Source organism: Schistocerca americana, chromosome X (genome assembly GCF_021461395.2).
Source record: "Schistocerca americana isolate TAMUIC-IGC-003095 chromosome X, iqSchAmer2.1, whole genome shotgun sequence".
In the NCBI taxonomy this organism is placed as follows: domain Eukaryota; kingdom Metazoa; phylum Arthropoda; class Insecta; order Orthoptera; family Acrididae; genus Schistocerca; species Schistocerca americana.
In genome coordinates this window covers 771,236,718-771,260,308 of record NC_060130.1, presented here as the reverse complement: position 1 = coordinate 771,260,308, position 23,591 = coordinate 771,236,718, and the positions used below count along the sequence as shown (strand labels likewise).

Genomic DNA, 23,591 nt, shown 5'->3' with positions numbered 1-23,591 from the left:
CTAAACAACGTCCCACAGCATCGTGTGACAGTTTCTCTGTTGATCACTTCTGAATAATAAATATTAAGGGGAGCGGAACACGGGTCTTCATAGACTACAAAAATACACATTTATCGGTCATTTAAAATTTTAAATTTGATGCCGGTTGATAATCTGAAAAATAACTAAATAAGGACACTGGTCACTGGCCTCGTTCTAAAAGCTCTCGTCGCTAGGCGAACGCCACAGTGGTGCACTGGGTCCAGTAAACGCAACGCCGAGGGCGCCGCCCAGCTGCCATAGGCAAGGCGGGTTTGAACAAGGGCTTTGTTGAGGTGCAGCAGCGTAGAGCGATCAGCACCCCAGTAGGTGTTGCTCAGGCAGCGGAGGGCATTGAGGTGCTGCCAGCACTTCTGCTTAAGCTGACGAAGGTGAGGTAGCCAAGTCGATCGGACGACTAAAACCAGTCTTAAGAATCTACACTACAGTGAGTGGATCGTAATTAAGATAAAGATCTGGTTCCGAATGAACGGTAGGACGCCGACAGAAGTGCATGAAACACGACTTTGCGGCTGGAAACGGGAAGCCGTGGGGCTACAGCCCATACCTGCACCTTGTGAATGGCTCCTGTAGGCGCTGCTCAGCAACACCAGTACTGGAGGAGCAATACGAAATGCAGAAGTCATCCGCATACAGAGAAGGGGAGACAGACGGCCCCACAGCTGCTGCTAGGCCGTTAATGGCCACTAAAAAAAGAGCTACACTCAATACAGAGCCCTGCGGAACGCTATTCTCCTGAATATGGGGGGAACTATGGGCGACACCAACTTGGACACGGTAAGTACGGAGCGACAGGAAGTTTTGGATGAAAATCGGGAGCGGGCCCCGGAGCCCTCACTCATACAATGTGGCAAGATATGTCGGCAGGTCGTGTCGTATACTTAACAGAAGTCAAAAAAGACGGCAACCAGGGGTGTTGGCGTCTGGAAAAGGCTGTTCGGATGGCAGACTCGAGGGACACAAGATTATCAGTGGTAGAGCGACTCTGGCTGAAGCCGCCCTGACATGGAGTCAGTAGGCCACGTGACTCCAGGACCCAACCCAACCGCTGATACACCATACGTTCCAGCAGCTTACGGAGAACGGTGGTGAGGCTGATGGGCAGATAGCTATCCACATCAAGCAGATTTTTACCGGGTTTTAGCACCGTAATGATGGTGCTCTCCCACCACTGCGGTGGAAAGACGTCATTGCACCACATCCGGTTGAAAATGACGAGGAGATATCGCTTGTAGTCAGAGGAGAGATGTTTAATCATCTGAATGTGGATCCGATCCAGCCCAGAAGCTGTGTCGGGACAATGTGCAAGGGCGCTGAGGAGCTCCCACTCTGTAAAGGGGGCGTTGTAGGGTTCACTGTGACTTTCCTTTCCATCCGCCGTTTGAGGGTGCGAAAGGCTGGTGGGTCTTTCTCCGACACAGAGGCTCGAGTATAGTGCTCAGCAAAGCACTCCGCAATCGCGTCTGCGTCGGTAGAGAGCACACCATTGATGTTAACGCCAGGGACACATGTTGGGGTCTGGTACCCAGAAAGACGTCTGATCTTCGTCCAGACTTAGGAAGGTGACGTATGGCACCCAATGGTCAACACCTACCTCTTCCAACACTCCTGTTTCCGTCGTTTTATAAGCAGGCGAAACGGGCACGTAGCCGCTTAAAGGCTATTAACTGATCTAGGGAAAGGTGCCGCTTATGTCGCTGTAGAGCTCGCCGGCGCGCTCTATTTTCCTCAGCGACAGTCTTTCGCCGGGAGCACCCTAGAGAACGAGGGATCGCGTTTCCCGCCGCAATCGTTGGTGACCTGCTCAATCAAAACATCGATGGCACCATGTGGGGGAAATTCAACTATGACAGCAGAGGTGAAGGCTACCCAGTCTGCCTTGTTTAAAGTCCGTCTGGGTAGGCGTCCATTGGTATGACGTCGGGGGAGTGACGGGAAGATAGGGAAGTGGTCACTAGCACACAGGTCGTCATGTGCTCTCCAGTGGATAGATGGGAGAAGTCCTGGGCTGCAAATTGATAAATCAATGGCCAAGGAACTACCATGAGCCACACTGAAATCTGTGGAGGCCCCAATATTTAAGAGGCAGAGGTCGAGTTGGGACAGTAAATTTTCGACTTCTCTGCCACGGCCAATAAGCATGGTGCTACCCCACAAGGGGTTACGGGCGTTAAGATCACCTAAAAGCAGGAAAGGTTTAGGGAGTTTATCAATCAGTGCAGCCAATATGTTCAGGCGTACCGCACCGTCTGAAGGGAGACATATGTTGCAAACTTATTTCCTGCAGCGTCCGTATCCTGACAGCCACAGTTTCAAGAGGAGTTTGACGGGGCATAGGTTCACTACATACCGAGTTCAGAACATAAACGCAAACTCCACCTGACACTATTGAATTCCCTACGGTTCTTGTACGGCAGGGATCCACATTGCCGGGAACCAGGTTTCCTGGAAGACACCGCAGAAAGCAGGTGTAAAGCTTAACAGTTGCCGTAGCTCAACCAGGTGGTGCAATAAACCGCCGCAATTCCACTGGAGGAGGGCGCTATTGAGACTGGGAAGGCATGGAACAGTCACGGAGATAGTCTACGCCTCAGGGTCACCTGCTGCCACCGACTTGTTTCTCGAACAGGCTATATCCATTGTGTCTGAGGGTCTGGCGAGATCTAGGCCCTCAGCGGACGTCAGAATCTTCACCTCATCCTCAGACGCAGAGCTTGTAGGCAGCAGTGGTGTGGGTGCCACAGCAATTCCCTTGGTTTTGGGCGGTCTTCTTTCTGGCTTTTTCTCGCTGATCCTTGGGTTCCTCTGGCTGGGAGGGCGTCACTGATTCAGTATCCGGGACTGCGGATGATCGCGGAAATGATGGGGCTACAATTGTTCTCGTAGCGGTGGGATAAGAGGTGGTCATAGCCACATGATTTAGGCGCTCAAATTTCCTCTTAGCCTCAGTGTACGGCAGTCGGTCCAGGGTCTTGTATTCCATGATTTTCCTATCTCGCTGTAAAATCCTGAAGTCTGGTGAGCAAGGGGAATCATGCTCTCCGCAGTTGAGATGGGAAGCGGGGCACGTGGAGTATTGGGATGGGATGCACGTCCACAATCTCGATATGTGATGCTGGAAGTACAGCGGGAAGATATATGGCCAAACTTCCAGCACCACATTGGGGGAGGGATATATGCCTTGACATCACAGTGGTAGACCATCAACTTGACTTTTTCGGCTAATGTGTCACCCTCGAAGGCCAAGATGAAGGCACTAGTGGCAACCTGATTACCTGTCGGACCCCGATGGACGCGCCGGATAAAATGATTTCCTCGTCACTCTAAGTTGGCGCGCAGCTCGTCGTCGGACTGCAAAAGAAGGTCCCTGTGGAATATAATATCCTGGACCACATTTAAGCTCTTACGCAGCGTGACGGTAACGGAAACATCCCCCAGCTTGTCACAAGCGAGTAATGCCCGTGACTGGGCAGAGGTTGCTGTTTTTATTAAGACTGACCCTGACCGTATTTTGGACAAGCCCTCCACCTCCCCAAACTTGTCCTCTAAATGCTCTAAAAAAGACGGAGGCTTCATCGAGACAAAGGAGTCCCCATCAGCTCTCGTACATATGAGGTATTGGGGCAAATAAGGTTCACTGTCATCCTTAGCCTGGCGTTCCTCCCATGGTGTGTGTGGCCAGGGAGGGGAACGATTTAGGATCACACATCCTTGCATTGTACTGAGACTTGGAACGCTTAGAGACTGCTGGCGTTTGATCACCAGCAAATGATGACGTGGTACGTTTCATCGCTCGCCATCCGCCCTGATGCCACCCAGCCGCAGCAAAGGCCACCTGGTAGGATGGCCACTGCCAGGAGTCCCGATGCCCCAAGGTGACGGGCATCTACTCCTTGGCATACGTGGGGAGTTAACGGCGCAGGCATCAGCAGAGCGATCCCTGTGTTGGTTCAAATGGCTCTGAGCACTATGGGACTTAACATCTGTGGTCATCGTTCCCCTAGAACTTACAACTACCTAAACCTAACTAACCTAAAGACATCACACACATCCATGCCCGAGGCAGGATTCGAACCTGCGACCGTAGCGGTCACGCGGTTCCAGACTGAAGCGCCTAGAACCGCACGGCCACACCGGCCGGCGATCCCTGTGTAATCAGGAGGCTACAACCAACAGGATACATGGCGGCCTCACCATAACGGACTGGCTACCAAGCTAGATATGAGGTGCAAAGAATTCCATGGTCATCGTCGGCGCAAAAAACGACACTGCAAAGTGGGTTGAGGAAAACGCATCCAGGAAGGTGTCCTCGCCCAAGAGATGGAGGATAAGCGGGACTGCAATGCCTGGACCGGAAAGTGGGCTAAAGATCTCAATGCACGATGGACACGATGCACCATGTAAGGCGCCCTTTCCCAATTGGCTCGTTCTACGCGAAAATTTTGAAAAATGGAGGACAAACCCTACATGGGACCATCATATAAAGGCCAAAAGGTGAGATTCCTTTTAGGCGCCTCTTACGACAGGCAGGAATACCTCGGGCCTATTCTAAACCCCGGGCCCACAGATGGGGGAGCTAAACAGTGATTCAGACGCAATGAATTCGGCGTACCATTGCCCCCTCATCTAGAGACGTCTTCAAGTGTTAGCTCGAAAATTTGATATATAATGTTTTCAAGAGCACACACAGTACTACTAACAACCATATATATATATGTTTCTCTCACCTTCTTTGATTTCTGTACACTAATTGCTTTTAGATTTCTGTAAATGAATTACTTTTAAGCCATTCCATTTTAGTATCGCGGTTTAACGTAAGCTGAAGCTAAATAGTACTTACGCGTGAAATATTTAATTTCCAGTTATATACTGCTAGTGTATACGCTTTACACCTGCAGTTTAGAACAAAGTCGTCTGTACTACATTTTTGTAAACTTTACGGACTTGATTACGGTCTCTCTTGACGTAGTTGCATGATATACGAATGTACGAGGAGGATTTGGTAAGTCCGGTAAACTTCCATGCAAGAATGGAACATTTTTGTTGTGCCTTCGCGGTTGCTAAATTTGATTATTCCCAGGATCGTATAAAGAATTTCAACAACGTTAAAGCGTGCAGTTCATTGTTGACAGCAGTCTGAATTGGTCTGTGTGTCGACTGCAATTGAAAACGGAGAAAATCCAGTTTCGTGCTGCTATTAAACATTTTCAGAGAAACGGGTGGACTGTCGCACAAATCAAAACAGAATTGGACGAAGTTCACGCGGACTCTGCACCGTCGTTGAAGACCATTTCCTTTTGGATTAATGAATATAAACGTGGTCGCACAAGCACCGAAGGCAAAGCGCGTTCTGGTCGTTCAATTGAGGTCACCACAAAGGAAACCACTGACAAAATCCATGATGTGTCAACGCAATACCGCCGAATAAAAATTCGAGAGATTACTGAGACTTTATGCATCTCAGCTGAGCGACTGTATAATATCCTGCATGGGGAATTAGCTATGAAGAAGCTGTGTGCGAGGTGGATGATGCGACAGCTTCTCAGTCAACCAAAAGCGCATCCGGCACAATATTTCAGCACAATGTGTCGCGATATTTAATTGCAATCGGCAAGACTTTTTGCGTCGATTTGTGACTGCTGATGAAACCTGGACCCATCATTACACAGCAGAGTCAAAACGACAGTCAAACCGGTGTACAAAGGCTGGTGAAAGTACACCGAAAAAGGCAAAGACCATTGTGTCAGCTGATGAGGTGGTGGCCACTGTCTTTTGGGATTCCCGAAGAATAATCTTCAGAGAGAACTTGGAAGAAGGCTGAAACATAACTGGATCCTATTATGCTTCATTGTTGGACTGTATGAAACATTCGTTCGCTGAAAAGAAACCAAGATTTGCACACAAAAAAGGGCATAAACCCACACATCATCGATAACAACAGCGAAAGAGCATGAACTGGGCTTTGAATTAGTTCCTCATCCACCTTATTAACCAGACTTTGCCCCATGTGGCTTCTTCCTATTCCCTCACCTGAAAACTTTGGTTTCCTGGGAAGTGATGGTTGCAGTCAACAAGTATTTTGCAGAATTTGACAGAATCTATTTTTCGGATGGGATGAAAACTTAGCTGGAGCCAGTGTATAACCCTCAAAGGACACTATGTCGAGAAATAAAGGCGAGCTTTTTACGAAACAAACTCCTTTTTCTCGCTTTTTCGCCGGGCTTATCAAATCACTCATGTATACTTAATAAATAAGTAAACCAAATTCCTAAACTCCTTATTTTCTTACCTGATACGCACTTATTGAATGCCCAATGGATCAAGTACAGGTAACACTAGCATCAGTCTTGACAGGTGGCTGAACACCTCTCCAGCCTCGGGCATGGATGTTTGTGATGTCCTTAGGTTAGTTAGGTTTAACTAGTTCTAAGTTCTAGGGGACTAATGACCTCAGCAGTTGAGTCCCATAGTGCTCAGAGCCATTTGAACCAACCTCTCCAGAACCCTAAGAAAAGACCTGACCGAACTGTGTGACAACCACCAACGAAATCTCTTGGCGATCTCGTAGATCATATACATTATGACTGGCGTGTGCAGCAATCTATCCATACTCAGATAATACTTCAAAATTAGCCAGTGGCATATTTCGATTATGTTGTATTGCCCCGTACGAAGCAATTCTGGCGAACTCTATGTAGACCTACTTATCAGCTTCTTCACAGACTCGTCATACTGTAAGAACGGGATACTTTTCCCCACATTCGTAACATTTGTGTATTCTTTGCGTGTTCCACTTCAATGAACTTTCGAGGGTTGTTTCTCGACAAGCGCTGCCGCAAAACGCGGTACTCTTGTCTTGCTTTCTTTCTAAGTATGAACCACACTGCAAATATCAAGAAATTAAATTAACTTTTAGATTACACATGGATTTGCCTCCCCTAGTAGGATCCCGACAGCCGAACACGTGCTTTGTTATTTGTGAGGTGGTTGTTCTAAACTTTGACGTTCGACAGCTAAGACAAGCTTTTGCAAATGTGACGATGGAAAAATTCCATTTTTCACTTGTGAATAATTTTTTGAAATCAAGAAATACTTTGGTATATGACTGAAGCTGTACTGGGCATTCCGAATACCAGTACTGCGTTTTACGACTGTGCTTATTCTTTACCTAAAAATAACTGTAATCACGAAAATAGTCTTTCCACAAATTGGAAGTTTACTAGACCCGCCATTGGTCGTGACCACCTACTAGAAAAGACGCCGTAAAATCGTGAAACGTCACAATGTCTCAACAGTAGTCATCTGTTGCTTCAAATGGCTCTGAACACTATGGGACTTAACTTCTAAGGTCATCAGTCCCCTAGAACTTAGAACTACTTAAGCCTAACTAACCTAAGGACATCACACACATCCATGCCCGAGGCAGGATTCGAACCTGCGACCGTAGCGGTCGCGAGGTTCCAGACTGTAGCGCCTAGAACCGCTCGGTCACTCCGGCCGGCATCTGTTGCTCCATACGGAAATACACTGATTATGATTGGGCTGAGGCGGGATAAGTTTATGTCTATAATTGTAGGAAGAGGAATACAAAATTTTTCTAAGGTCACAGCCAAGTCAAAATGTTGCAACATTGTGCTAGACCCATAGCTAAAGCCGAAACCTCCAAAACTTTTAATGATCAAACTTCTGCCAGTCTGTTGTCTTCGCTCTTTTGTCACACAAATATGACTGAATAGCTTGTAAAGTTTAAAATTAAATCATACTTTATGCAGTCTGTCTCCTCTTCGGTCTGTGCTAGGGTGTTGAAATTTCACTGCTGCGAGTATGGGATTCTACTTCATCTTATAAAATGAAACTGAGAACAAAAATAGCACACACAGCTAATCCATGTGTACTCTAAAATTGCAGCACTGTGTATAAACCTGAGATGAGTTGGTGTGAAAAATATTACCCATCCACCAGAAAAGCCTGTCAAGTTGCTCTTTGACCAGTGTATCTGATAAAACATCGAGGAGGTTCACATTGCTTTCTTCCTTCACTCATCTCATTGTTAACACAACATATCATTAAATGTGTGTTACAGCTATCAAATGCAACCTAATCAAACATTCACAACCATGATCATTGTTGACTATCAAATCATGTTGCATCATCAGCATAAAAATAATGTACACAGATATTTCACATGCATTCTAGCTAAAATTACAGCACTGCGTATAAACCTGAGATGAGTTGTTGCGAAAAGCATCTAATAATTAGTTCGACTGTTGACAGACTTTGAACATAGTATGCCACATTTTGTACATTTTCATACTACATTGTCTACATACTGTGTGTATTCTCAATAAGAATGAGTCCTGCCCTATCAGTAGTGTGTTATCAGATAACATTTTTTCAGGATAATTTTGAAATAGCAAAAGCGGAATTATTATTTAATTTAATCTTACTCTGGTAGAGAAATGAAGAGAAAAAAGAAAGACTTCGTACACCATTCGCTTGTGGAAGATTTAGAGTTGGAGGGAATTCATTCCTGCTAACCCATAATTGGTACATGAACCACTATGTGCACACAATCTGGCTACAGCAAACTATATGAAAACAGTTGATACTTCTTCATTAGAATACAAAAAAATAATGTTGTATCTATGCAACGTAGGTGATATTTCAGTGCCACAATCAACAGATTTATTTAGTTTATATGCTTACCATAAAAGGTTACAACACAATTTCAAGTTTGCATCAATTTTTTGTAAGCTTTGCATAAAAATGATGAAATTACTTTGCATTCATATGTCAAGCCTACTACATTCTTTATAGCTGCAAAATTATTTAAAAGCACACATTCAGTTTCATCTCTAACATAACTCTTCACTAACTTCTCACCTACTTGCCTTTCACAAAGCCAGTTAAAGCACTAACAGAATGGTTAAAAAATAAAACTTTTCATAAATGCAAAAGTAAATGTATCCTTGAGAAGAAGAATTAGAATATTTCTTTTATTTTTACTGAACCAAACTCAAAATTCACCAATTACAAAAAACTAATAAAACAGTTTCAAAGTTCCTTCTGTAGGGAGCACTCAGTGAACCACTGCAGGGGGGGAGGGGGGGGGGGGGGGAAGACATATCCATCTAATGATAATCCATATGACAGGCTTATATCTTTTAATGGATTTTTGTCACATTGTCTTGACATCTCTAGACATGTGCTAGTAAGAGGACAAAACTGGCAATATCATCAGAATTCATAAGTTACTAAAACTAGTTGGCAGGAAAATCTAGCAAGAATAGAAACAGATAGCAGCCATCTGTGTTGGAGCAAAGTTCAGTGCAAGAAATGGGACAAGATTGGCTGTGACTTTTTTCCTAAGTGATGATGGCACTTGCTTCAAGACAAATTTGGAAAATGACAGAAAAAGAAACTCAATGGCCACATGAGAATTTGAATCCCACTCATCCTGAATATGAGAATAGTGTCATAATTACTGCACAGCATCGCTTAAGTTTATTATTTTATCCTTTCACAAATATATAAATCTACAGTGCAGGGTAAAAGACTTTGTCACCAAAATTTCAGATATAGCTGCATTACTACCAAAAACAAGGTATTTCAAAAAACACAAGCTGCAGTAAGAACTAGATGTTAGCACACCAAATGAAAAATATGTGCAATCTGTTACTGAGGTATTACCTAACTGATTGTTTAAATCTGAGTTTACAGTTGATTACTACCAACTCCTGAAGAACACACATGCCAATAGGTGAATGATCTTACATCACACATTTTAAACAATAATGTGTCACACCACACCTAAGTGCTGTGTTAAGTAAAAGATTTTGACTCCAGTTAATATAGATTGGTGCATTCCACCGCTCTAGAGTACACGGGAAAAGGGGTATGCCTTTCAAGTCAGGAACTTTCCAAGCAGAACAACGAAAGTTGAATAGAGCTGCTACCACACAGTTGTCAATGCTCAAGCACCATTTATCTGAAGTGTAAATAGCTCATGGCCATGTCTGGCACACATTTTTAAAATAATCTAGACAAAACAGCAGGAATTATACAACAAACTGCAATGGGTTACCATCACTATAACACTAGCCTTCTGACATTCACTTGAGGATGAAAATCAACTCAATGTTTTTCAATGTATTTCAGTCCGATATGATAACCACCATGTTGCTTTTGTATGTTTTCATATCCATCCATTCACCCCACATTATGTTGTCATCGCCTTAGTCTTCTCTCCTCTTTGGATCCAGTAAGGAATTTTCTTACTCCATCTACCATCCCAATGCCAGTATTTTGAAACAATAACCCTCATTAAATGTTTGGGTCTCACTCATGTAAGTCAAAACTGGTAATACACACTGACTGTAAGCTGTCCTTTTCAGACACTGGAAGCTTACTTCTGAAAACTGTGTTTAGTTTACCAAAGAACTCCAGACCAATACTACTCATTTGTTTCAGTGTCCTTTTATACAGGCATACTCATGGTATTAGGAACTGTAGTCATCAGTCACAAATTCTCTTTAGAATGAAAGCAACGTTGTATATCAAACTAATGTACAAAAATCTTTAAGTCTCTGCAGCAACACTGCATAATTAATTTTTTCCATGATCTGCCATCTGTTGATGTTCCATCAACAGGATCAGTATGACATACCTCTTAACAATTTGCTCGATAATAACAACTAAAATCCACACAACCAATGAATGGTAAAGGAATAAGGTTTTTCCTTCAATTGCATTTGACAGGTGAAACTGAGTGTAACCAATTGGTATTGTTCTTGCACTCCTTAAGGTAACACAATCACAGGAAACGCCAGAGGCAGTTCTTATGTTCCTTTTTATAAAGCTCTGTTAGTCTGACTTCTGTAAATTAGCATTAATACCAGTATTCATACCTTGCATGAAAAGACAACGCAGCAGATCAATATCCTCACTGTGCTTTCAGAATTACAAAGGAAAGAACAAAAACATTCAGACATCTGATGTTGTGACAATGACATTTTGAAGCCTTGCTAGAGTATAATCGACAATATATTTTAACAGGGAATTTCATCTCTCCTACAATCCAGTCTCTTCAATGAAGGAAACTCATTATATTTCCTTAAACAAAAACAAGCAAGATACTGCTTGACTTGACAGTGCAGGGTCACCACCACATACTGCTAGACATTAATCTTTAGGATCCGTGAAATGTAAAATCTCACTTATTATAACACAGAGTCTCTCAGTGCCACTCAGACTTTTCACCTCACACTATATGCTGATTATAACAACTTTCTGATTCATGTTTTTGCAAGTTGCCTGGTAACAGACAGGTACGCCAAGTGTTCATTGTGTTGCTTATTCTGCAGCTACATACAAGCTTTATGAGGCAGTATACATAGGGAGGTTGGGGGCTGACATACACTGACAACGTGAGCATGAGGCACAGTGTGTACTACACAGCATCCACCCCCACCCCCAATCCTCCAACCTGACAATCATAGTTATTTTATCAATAATTCTAAACATATGTTTGCATAAGTATGGCAGTTATGTATCCTGGTTCACTTTCACTTCAGATCTGATAGCGAGTTTGAGAGAAACTTAGATTTTATCTTTGTGCCATCAACTGTCTAAAACCAACCTCTAAAACCATGGGGCACGCCACATTTTATTAATCAAAATCTAGATTATGTTTGTTAACTCAGCACTGCATAATTCTTATGTCTTTGCTGATCAGATACACATCGAAAATTTCACGACACAACAGTGCTTATAAAGGAAGACAATGTGTGAAGAGATGCAGCAACTGCTGGACAGTTAAAGCTGATTATTTTAGTCACAATTGTAATTTTAAAACAATTGCTTAAAGGTTTCAGCAGTTACTGGCCATCTTCATCTCCTCTCAGCTTTTTTACAGTGCAAAGCGTTAATTTTGTCATCATGCAGGACATAGAGCCAGCCATACATGGTGATGTTAATGCATAACACTGTAACAAAGATGAAAAGACATAAAGACAAACAATAATGGCTGACACCAGTACTCACCAGTATTAAAATTGCGACTGCAACTTAAACAGTCGATTACAGAAATGTCACTTCTTTGATGAAACTTGCGGTAGATTCATTGTCAAAAATACACAGGAGCTAATCAAATTAAAATGATAACCATTAAAACTTACAAACCTTGTGTGTGCCTGGGGGGGGGGGGGGGGGGGATGCAGCAAAAAAGAAATTATGGGGTAAATTTCCAAGACCATACACAACAAAATTTTAAATTTGCCCAGTGCTTGGTGTGGCCCACATCTTCCCACAAACAGATTTGACTAGGATTGTGGTCCATATCCCCATAAGAAATGTGTTAATTTTGCAAGTGATATTTCTTGTACATTTTTCCAACATGTCAGACAGCAAATTTGAAAAACAAAACAAATGCAAATTATCAGCAGCAAGAAAGAAACAAAAGCACTACTACTGCATATCACTGAGTTTTTTGAATAATTTTCAGAGGATCACTCAGTGAAAAACTGCTACTTCTGGTGAGAACTACAGTTTCTGCCCTCATTGCCAATCATTCAGATTTTCAACTGCAGTTTCAGGATGACCAATAAATGATTTTCAGTCACATATAAATATGTTGAAAACTGTCACAGGAGAGTCACATCCTGTAACTGCAACCAAGTTGCACGAGCAGATTGCAACTTTAGTGCACAGGCTTTGCAATTCATTGTTTTGTTTCATTATCGACAATAAGTTGTGAAAAAGTTTGCTTTTCGCATCAAATCCTAAATATGTTACTGGCCTCAACTTTTTACAATAAAATTTGCCAGTTTAAAAAAACAGTCCTCCAAAGAGGACCATCAGAGTAACAAATTGATATTTTTAGTCTGTCATGCAAGAACTTCAGTCAGCCATTAACTTGCTGATACAACAGTTTCAGGGCTGGGAGATGACTGACTGACATGAAAAGTCATACAGCAGCACTATTAAAACAGAGCCTCCATAAAAAAAGCAATAAAATAAGAAATGCACAATATATTCCTCTTCTTAAAGAAACAAGTTACATGAAAGAGAAATTTTACACAATTATATCCTTTTTCTAATCTGACTGGTTATTTTGTACATACTGTTGTTTGCTCAAAAAGACTGGGTTAAATAAACTGAGTTCTGCAGTAATGCTCAAAATACTAATACCAAGCCATTTGATAGTGGTGTTCAACAGAGCAAACCAACTTATTCCATTAAAAGCAGTAAAGTAATAATACACATTAAGGGAAAGAACCAAACTTTGAATTTAACACCTCAATGACATCAGGATTGTACATTGGGACAGTGTACAAACGGGGAGGAAGAAATATGTCACGGCTTCAATAAAAGAATCATACTGAAAGTCAACCAAACTATCTTACGGGAATGTCAAAAAAGGGAAATGATTATAGCTTAGCAAGAATTTGAATATCACTCTTCATGAACATGAGTCTTGTGTCTTAACAACAACCTAGGTACCAAATAAATAAAAGTAACTGTAACACATACATATTAGTTTAATTTTCACCTTTTTAAACCTTAATGCCTTGTGTCCAAATACTCAAATGCAATGTTCTGGATACACGAAAATGAAATGAAAATTTCTTGAAAGTAAGCCAAGCCTCTCTAGGTTTTCCAGTCCAAGCAGTAAAAATTTGTCATATTTCCATTTCTACGTATTAAAACTCCTACTTTATTTTTAATTTCATCATTAAACTGCAGGTTCTTTTCCTATTACACAAGAAACTAGACCACGTGATTTGGTTCGGAGACACTGCAACTTCCTCCAAGTGATTTGGTTGGGAAACACTGCAACTTCCTCCATACAGCCCGGATCAGTGGCAACCTGAAGAAAGACATTCGTGGAAGTTGGTTTCAGTCAGACGAGGAAGTGCAAGAGTGGGCGTGGTTGTAGATCCATCAGTAACTGACCGCATTCTATGAAACAGGAACTGATCGTCATATTTCCCAATGGGACGAATGTTTTTAACACGTGTGGGGATTAATTTTGAATGCATCCATTCCATGGTCTTGTATGGCGGATGTTTGGATTTCATTTGACTGCTCCCCCCTCCCCCATATAATAATGCCAACTTCCATATAAAGTTTGTACTGGATTCCTTAACCACCATTATCATGAATAAAATAATATACACCATACCTTCCTCTCCCCCAAGAGAGGCTCACAATGCAAAACACTCATTGCCTCAATGACAGTTGATCAAACAGTTATATTGGAAAATTCAAACACAAGAGGTACACAATGCCCATCCCCCCCCCCCCCCCAAAAAAATGAATTTTTCATAATTTATCTTTGATAGACATACATAACAGGTACCAAAATATTTGCTGGATATCTGTCTATCATGTAATACAGCTTTTTTCTGAATTTTCCTTGCTGTTGTTGCATTTATAACAAAAGAGGAATTGTTAAAACTATATAATAAACTGTCCCAGGAGACAAAATATATTACTAAAATGGAAGCACTTACTAATGTTCTGGGAAATTATATTTATTTGGTCACAAAAAGCTTTTGGCTTCTTAGGCCACCTTCAGATGGACAAATAAACATAATTTTACAGAACATTAGGAAGTGTTTCCTTTTTAATATTATAATCATGTTCTGTGAAGCACCAACAGAAAATTTAATTCATTTTATGCATCTATATATACAGGTGGTTATCACACACTTCAAAGTAATCAAGTGCACCAATACTAATGTCTTGACATTCTCCTGAGCTTAACACCTCACTCATCATGGGAGGATGCTGACTCAGTTTTCCAGGCAGGTTGGAGGGAGGGCATGGAGATGTGCTTTAGGCACAGTAGCACTTTTATGGGCGTGGGATCAATTTTGCCGACATACTGAAGAGTGTGCAAGGGGTAGAGCAGCAAGTTCATGGTGATAGGGTCATCAGTACAGTGTCTGTACTGTGTGCAGAGATAGTGTAAGGAGATGTGGAGAAACACTGCAAAACTATTTTTTATTTGTATGTCATACTGTGCAAGTTGCATGAGGCAGTGCGTTGTTAAGAAACTGACCACATACTTGTGAAGATGGAGTTTGGTCATCCGGCCATCCTGATTTTAGTTTTCTTACATCATTTCAGACAAACATTACTATGGTTCCTTCAGCAAGGCCATGGACGATCAGCTGTCCTATTCTTGTAAAAATTTTGTTATATATTTTATGTACATATATTTGAACTATTTATTTTCATTGTATTATGATAATCCTACAGCACTGGGAAATTAATCTTAGATCAACAAATAAATATAAAAATTTGGTGCAAACATTGCTAAGGGGATATGCTACAGATCAGCCTGTAACTACGATCTTTATACCAAATTCACATTCACTGTCTTCACCAACTCTCAACTAAATTGTCACCCTCCAATATAACTTCAGGCTACATGACAAAACAGACTGTTGTCACAACCAAATTGCAGAGAAAGGGGAAAGGTAGGTGTTTGTACCATGCACTGACCACATTCCATGACACACGACTATGGAATTTAACATTTATTTTACACCAGTCTTAAAAGTTATTATATTGATCATCCTTCCTCGTATGCAACACACAGTTGAAGGTTACACACATTTGAAATGGAACGAATACATTGCTCAAATAGTTACATCAGCAATTACGTATCACTTGAAATATATGGATCAAAATCGTTGTTTTGTGTCTTGGGAAAAGGATACAAATCTGTCATCTTTAAACCATTAAAGAACACAAATCATTCTTTTTTTAAAACAAATTCTCATCAATTTAGTTTCTGTCAAGTATTCATCAACACCTCTGTGATACAAATGTTGCACAACTGCCCAGAATAAATTTAAGCATTCAATTCAAATACAAAATTATTATCACAAAAAATACACTTATATAATCAGTTCACACAGTGTTAGCCAATATTCTGATGGCTGCTGGTTTGAAAGTACAGTATGGAATGAAGACTGAAACTGACTGCCTCTTAATAATATGTCTAGTCAGTTGTACAGTGCAATACAATCTCTCTTTCTCACAAAGAAAGAAAACTGTGATACTTCTCATTTTTACAATACAGCTCCTTTTGACTAAGTATGTAAAAACTCCAATATATACATACACATAGTTATTTTTAAAACCACAACATCTCACTGATGTACATTGTTTATTTTCATGGTTACAGTATCTGTAGCAGCTGTATAAAAGCCTATTCATTCAATATACTTGTTCGGAATCCTTTAGATGGGCTCAGAATGAATAAAATATCACTCAAGTACAATCTAGTTGCTGAATAACTGATGATTTTTAAAATTATTTTAAAAGTCCACATGTTCTGCAAAAATCGAAATAATTTACTCACTGTGTTACAGGGTTTCCATATGCAAATGCATATAAAGCTCTCAGAAAAGAGTGCATGGTTACTGCAAAACAAAAATTTAACGTTTCAAAACTGTTCTCAAAGTGGAAAGGAAAGTAAGTACAAGCATGTTTAAAGACGCATAGTGATACCTGTTAACAAAACCAATAACTTAAAACAATCCTCTCCCATGTTCCCAAGATTAAATTTAATAATATGAAAGCGCGACAAACTCGTGTCTTAGAAATCACATCGGCCGATGAAAACCACTAACGGCAGTATAGCATACGAATCACGAGAATATAACATGGAACTATCTCATTAACAGCTGCTCTTCACAGTCTCTACAAATATAATTTTCTGTAAGATGAAACTTCACCTTCAATAGAAACACAAATTAGCACTAAAAATTTGTGTTGGTCACATGTAATGAAGAGAAGTCGCTCATCTGTAGCAAGTCTGCAAGTTCTGTAGCTTTCCTTTTGATTTCTGGACTGCGTAAATAACCTAAATATACTGCAGCCAGATCGATTAAAAATAAAATAAACTGTGTGACTGCCATATTACATCAATGTCTCATTGCTGAATCAACAACTGCTTGTACTGCTGCTCAAACATTTACTTAGCCGCCGCCGCCCCCGCCCCCCTCCAAACAGTATACGACTAACTGGCGCCGAAAGGTCCTTCATAGTAACAACAAAATCAAAAAGTAATTTACAGATCTTGTCCTGTATAGAAGCGTTCTATGTTAAGTCCAAAACAAACGTGTTTACTAACAGTTCTACTCCGCTACACAGAAGCAAAACATAGATCAATCTCACGAAAAAATATTTTGAGTTTTCCCTAAGAAAATCCCAGAACAAGCATAACAACCCAGACGTACTCTAAAATAACCGAATCAAGGTGAATAATTATTCGGCCAATACTGTCATCACCCTTAAATGAAACTGCCTGCAAAGTATACTTCTGTATTGAAGGTACGCTGTATTGCGATTCATTTCGGTGACAGTAATAATTCAACTAATGGATGTAAAGTACAAACACAATTGTGATGGATTATAGAAATCAACGGCAAAATAGTAGTATTAAAAACATATTATCCGTAGTTTACGTTGACTACAAATATTGCGCTTACGCTGTCACTGAGAAGTTTAATTCTTTAAAATAATGAGTATCTTTTCCCTTATTATGTTTATTACATTCATATATAATTCGCGACACACAGAAGAGAGGCTCGAGCTGTTTCTGAACGAAAACGTGAGTAATCATAAACAAAAATTGAATTTAAAAACAATCAGCGGGCAAAACCGTAACTAAAATCAAGCTAGCCACTGTCAATACTTATGACGCCAATGACAGCGTTTATCCAATAAAGGAATAGCATGCAAAACAAATGAATAAAACTATTGAGTATAGTTCGGAAAAAAACAAATGTATTACCTGGCTGACACAAACGTCGTAGCTACATCAGAACACCGCGCTAAAACACAACACAGCGTAGAACCTTTCTCAACATGGCGACAAAGACTTTGAAATACCGCGAAAGCCAGACAAAGAAACCTTATCCTGTTGGGACTAACATAAACGAAGAATTCACTTGCGCTAGTACCAGTATGCAGTCTACAACAAATTATGTTTTTCTAGCTGAGTTAAATGGGCAGCGAAAATAAAAAAAAATAATAATAAAATACAGAGCATCGCTTCAAATTTGTATCCACAGATACAACACCGCTGCCAATCTGTAGCTACCCTCAAAACCGGTTTGAGAGTACAGTCTCTTCAGGTGGCCGGTGAGGCGGTCACCAGCGCGCGTTACAGCGGGAACACATACTTTATTGCAGAATAATTACTGGTAAACTCGCTCCAAAAGAATCTGAAGTTTATCAGAAGCAATAAATTAATCACCTTTGTTAAAAAATCGTTTTATACACAGTGACGTTCGTTAATACAGGCTCAGCATAAGCAAAATTCAGCAGATGAAATGCAGTAGCGCGCCTAAGATCACGAAGTATACTGGTAAACCGTTAAATTAAAAGTGTGAGAAGTCTGTTAGCTGCACATTGTGTACAATCCTCTATAGAAAACAGGCCTCAGAGTAATTAACCCTGAATTAGTTCCAAGTTTTAATGACACAATACGCAGAGAAAAATGTGACAACAAAGAAACAGATTTTTGTTATTCTATGAAGAACATAAGGTATAATGATCCACAATCAATACTTAAGAGCATTCTTTAATTAATGCACTGTGCAACGACCTCAACATCAAAACCATGAGAAAATGTGTTGGAATAACATAGAATCTGTAAAATTGCGCTGGAGCGTAATGTCGAAAAAAGTTACTGTTAGCCCATTTAAGTAGATAAATGGTAAGTATCTAACCATTTAGATCCCTTGACAAAGCGATCCAGATGCAAACAAAATGGTAACAACAGCGACAAATAATAAGTTATTTAGAATATAACAAGCAGTAGGACAACTTCAAGCGTTTTTGAGACCACTGTAAATTAATGTACACCACCATCCTTTTTTCCTTTTTCTATACGCAAAATAGAATACCGTACATTTGTAGAGTGTCAGTTCATATGCTACAGCACTTCTGGATATTCATTGCATATGAAACAAATTCATGTGTTACAGCACTTCAGGATGTTCACTGCATCTGAAACACGTTTCTCCACAACTCATCATTTAATATACGGTAGCATATTTTGCTCCACATTTTATCATCAGGCTTTTAGCAGGCTATAGTCATGGGATCCATGTGGAAGAAACATAAGCCGGAATTATAGGAAGCCATCAGAAACCTGCCTATGAATTCTATCGTCAAAATACATCCGTTAATGAAATCCATAGTTTCCAGTACGATAAAGAATGAAAGAAGTAAGAAATAAACGTTCGTAATTTTTTAAATACTGAATTTCTATTCTCGCAGCGCTTGATTCAAATCATATTCCGCTGGACCAGTACTCAGAAATATGGCAAGTCACTCCAGTTTTTCCTTAAACGATTAATGCATGTTTATGAAGTTAAGCAGAAGTTCAGTATGTGTCATTAAAACTGATTAAGGACTAAATGCAATGATTCAAACCGCCGTATTGTTTACGAATTGTGAGTATGTTACTGGGCATTTGAACATAAGGTCCGGTAAGACATTTATTTGACTTGCTGAACGGGTGGCCTGTAGTTGGAGGGCATCGTATTAAACTAGAAAATGTTGTAGACATTTCGGAATGCCTTCGACGAGCACAAGTGATGCAGCTAACCAGCCTTAGGACTGAAGAGTTGAATGACGAATGTCTTTCTGCGGAGTCATACTGTGAGTCTGTGAGAGGAAGGTGTACATGTTTGTGGTCGTTGACACTAAGCGTGCTAGTGCGTCAGACGATGACATATAGGATCAACTTCTGGCGTCGTTGTGAGGGAAGTAATAACCTACAATGAAAGTACACCACTGGTGTTAAGGAAACAGTGCACGAACGTACAAAATGTCATACAGCTCATTCTCCTTCCGTTCGTACCACTTCAGAAAAAAAATTTCTGCAGTATAATGACATTGGATACACTTGTTGCATTACTCAAACGTGCTCTCCAAGGTTTCCGTGGGATCCCTGGCCATTCTCATTGAGCATGTGTAGGACACAAGAGGAAGGCGCGTGGCACAATTTATATAAGCAGGATCATTCATTGAAGAAATTGAAGTATCGTGGAACACTATCCCTAAGTTGTCAGCCAACAAATCTATGACTGTCTATTCATGATTGCAGGACATTATAGCCTTAGGAGGATATAAAAGGTACTGCCATTTTTGTCTTTCGCAGTATGTCCATATGTGTATAACCTCAGTTTTATTATCATCAAGGGCATATTTAGGTTCGCCTTAGGCTGAACCCGTGGTGCAGTATATGGAGCAATTTTCGAAATAAAATGCCTATAACGTAGCATTTAAGATTACTTATTTGACTATACAATTTACGATTTTATGAACTGATAAGATAAGTAAAATGAAAGTAACTGAAATAACTAAGGCATTCAACATGGTTTTTAACATCGCTATGCTCTTCTCACAAAAAAAAAAAAAAAAAAAAAAAAAATCAAAAATTGAGAGTAATGTACATGCAAATTAGTACTTAAGTTTTGTAAATCAAATATTGTAACTATAAGAAAACATGTTCGTTAAGCAAATTAAAATGAACTGGTGCGCTACAAGACTGAATGAATGCATAGCGCAAGGTACACATCTGCTAAATGACTTCCTGCCGGTACCAACAACTGAAGGCAATTTACTTTCCGCTCATTGCAGAACCATTATCATAAGACAGACCATGGAACTTCTTTATGTCATTCTTTTTCAAACACTTACTCAAGCCTTGAGTCATATCTTCAGCTTGTGACCCTGGTTCGGTATGAATGCTACAAACCTTCCAAGAGTGATGCGTTGCTTTGAACGTCTGAAAATTAAAGTAACCTGATCAACGTTATCTTCGCCCGCGGCTGCGTTTAATGATGTGGAGTATTATTTTGACGCTTGATGAGAGTTTAATTTTAATTTTTTGTGGTGCAGCTCACTTTGTGTTGCTAGCCCCTAAGCTGTAGTCTAGGTCACCTGCTCGCAAATGTGGCCATGATTATACCGTAACGGTATACTGAAAGACAAAACTGATATGCACACTGCGGTACTTTACTAGGTATGGTCCTATTGGACGTCGATTTTAGCCCTACTTTCTTCTAACTTTCGAAATAACTTACCCAGCTGATTAAATGGGAACTTGCAGTTAAGGGCGGACTCCAAACCATAGAGCAACTTCGCATTTTTCACAGATGCAAATCATTACCTGATGTGAAGGAAGCGACAAACGACAGAGAAAAGATCCCAGGACAGACTGAAGATTGATCTCAGGATCTTTCGATTTTTAATTTGACGCGTACCCAATTAGCTAAAATTCAAAATGGTTCAAATGGTTCTGAGCACTATGGAACTGAACATCTGAGGTCACCCAATTAGCCACCCAGGCACACTCGGTGAATATTTTTCAATAAAATAGGAATTATTATTCATTCCTGTAGTGCAACTGATTTAGGGTCTCCATTTTCCTTTTTCCACGAGTATGCCATGCTGTGCAGGTTTAGATAATCTCACGCGATGGGTATCTGTGTAGCGTTTACAGACATACTGGCAATTGGAGCTAATTCATTGCCATTTATCTCTCGTGAAGAGAGCTTGAGTCTTGTTAGGTTACCCGTAATTTTGTTTGGAAAGGTGCGTTTCAATTCCCTTCTGGCAATGCATCTGCTTATTGTCTCGTTCAGTGTTAATATCAACGTGAACGTAGGCCGTCGACTGTGAAGATAAAATTCCTCTGAGTTCTAAATCATCTCATACAATCAAACATAGCCACCGTCATTGTCAAAGTGGCAAAGAGCAGACGAGCTCAAAAAACCTCATAATATATTTCAGCTACTGATGTATCATTGCTATGTCATGCTTGTTTAAAACTAGTTGTTACCAATTAAAAGAGGCTGCTTCAGGAGAGTGGAAGGGTGGGGAGAAGGATACACTGTGTTCCTTGCTGTTATTTCTTGACAGTGCGTAATTACTTTTGGCGAATCAGATGACAATACTTAATGGTTCAAATGGCTCTGAGCACTATAGGACTCAACTGCGGTGGTCATAAGTCCCCTAGAACTTAGAACTACTTAAACCTAACTAACCTAAGGACAGCACACAACACCCAGCCATCACGTGGCAGAGAAAATCCCTGACCCCGCCGGGAATCGAACCCGGGAACCCGGGCGTGGGAAGCGAGAACGCTACCGCACGACCACGAGATGCGGGCACAATACTTAATCCGTCTTTGTCATTCCACCACTTGTTTGCTGGTACTGCCGCTTCACTACCTAGTACTGATGTCTGCTGAGTTGGCCATTAATCCCTGAAGCCATGAAGCTGATCGTCGGTAGCTTTCTTCTCTATTCGCGTGTTGTTCACTTGACGGTTTCGAAAGGTTCTATGACATTTCACCAGCACCTTGAAGACTGTTGTAATAGTTCACGAGATTCGTCAAAATCTGTGTGTCCTTCACATTATTTTAAGTTATATAGGTATGGTGTCTGTTCTTTCGAACAAGCATGTCAGAAAGAACAGACACTATTGTGTCGATCTGCAGCCGTATATGCAAGATTGTCAGAAAAAGTATGAAAAGTTTCTGAGGTGTTGCAGGGTAGGTTGTGCTGAGAAAGAATTGTTCTGAAAAAAATTCTATACTTTGCGCCGTTTCCAAGTTCATTAGCACTGAAGATGCGCTTTCAAATTCAAAATCTGGGTCAGTTGTTTTCGTAGCGTAGATGATAGCGTACGAGACTGCGAAGTCTTTGGCTAGGGTTCTGTCCGTACTGCTATCCTAAGTCTAATTTTTGTGTCGATCTCTTGTTCGGTTTCGATTTTAGGAAACCAAACGAAGAACGCAAAAAGTCAAGTGGTCCGCCAGAGACGGTGTCAGTTCTATCGCACACAGAGCAGCTTATGTCATGCACAACCGGTGTTCGTCATTGGCCGCTCTCCAGAGTTGCTAATGTAATAAATACATCCCCTTGATGCCCACTCATTGTTATATTTTGCCTACCTGCTCCGCTACAGTTTTCAAAAACGCCAGGTGTGCAATCATATCCCGTCCATTTTCTATGTGTTTGTCGCTCGGATTTCCTCCCGAATGACAGAGCTTGTTCATTGCGCCATCATTACATTCACTGACTGGAATGTTGTCTGTAATAGTTCCATCTCTTGTTTCAGACTTAGTGTGTCACTAATATTATGCACGCTTTTGATTAACGCATTGGATTGTGAAATTTTTCTGAGCTGGATGGTGGTGAGATTGAACGTACGTTTGCCGGTTGTATGTGTGAGTTTAATGAGCACTTCGTGGTTTAACAGACTTCCTACTATTTCGTAGACTTCATTGCCCAGGAATTATTCCGTTCAACAAAAACGGTAATTTTTTCTGTCTCCACCCCTCCCCCTTTTTTTAGGCCGTCAAAGTGTTGGTAAAAGTTCTGGAATTCGGCTTTGCCACGTGGCCAAGTAATAAAAGTATACTCCATACGTCGTAGCCACTCTGGGCGAAGTGCAGTAAGTAAAATGAAGTGTTCTTGAAGACTTTCTTCGGCAGATAATAGTGAGCAACA

The 23,591-nt window shown here is 40.8% G+C and overlaps 1 protein-coding gene across 4 annotated transcripts in view; it reads right to left on the bottom strand.

Moving 5' to 3' along the window:
• The window catches only part of LOC124555170, a 282,867-nt gene extending 264,720 nt beyond the window's left edge, over positions 1-18,147 (bottom strand). For 2 of the 4 annotated variants that reach the window (XM_047128993.1, XM_047128996.1), the window contains exon 1: positions 17,852-18,145. The gene's annotated coding sequence lies outside the window, so the exon portion shown is untranslated. Of the gene's footprint in view, positions 1-16,414; positions 16,476-17,851 lie in introns of all 4 variants that reach the window. The other 2 variants (XM_047128994.1, XM_047128997.1) reach the window with 2 other exon arrangements.
• Positions 18,148-23,591: the final 5,444 nt, after the last annotated feature.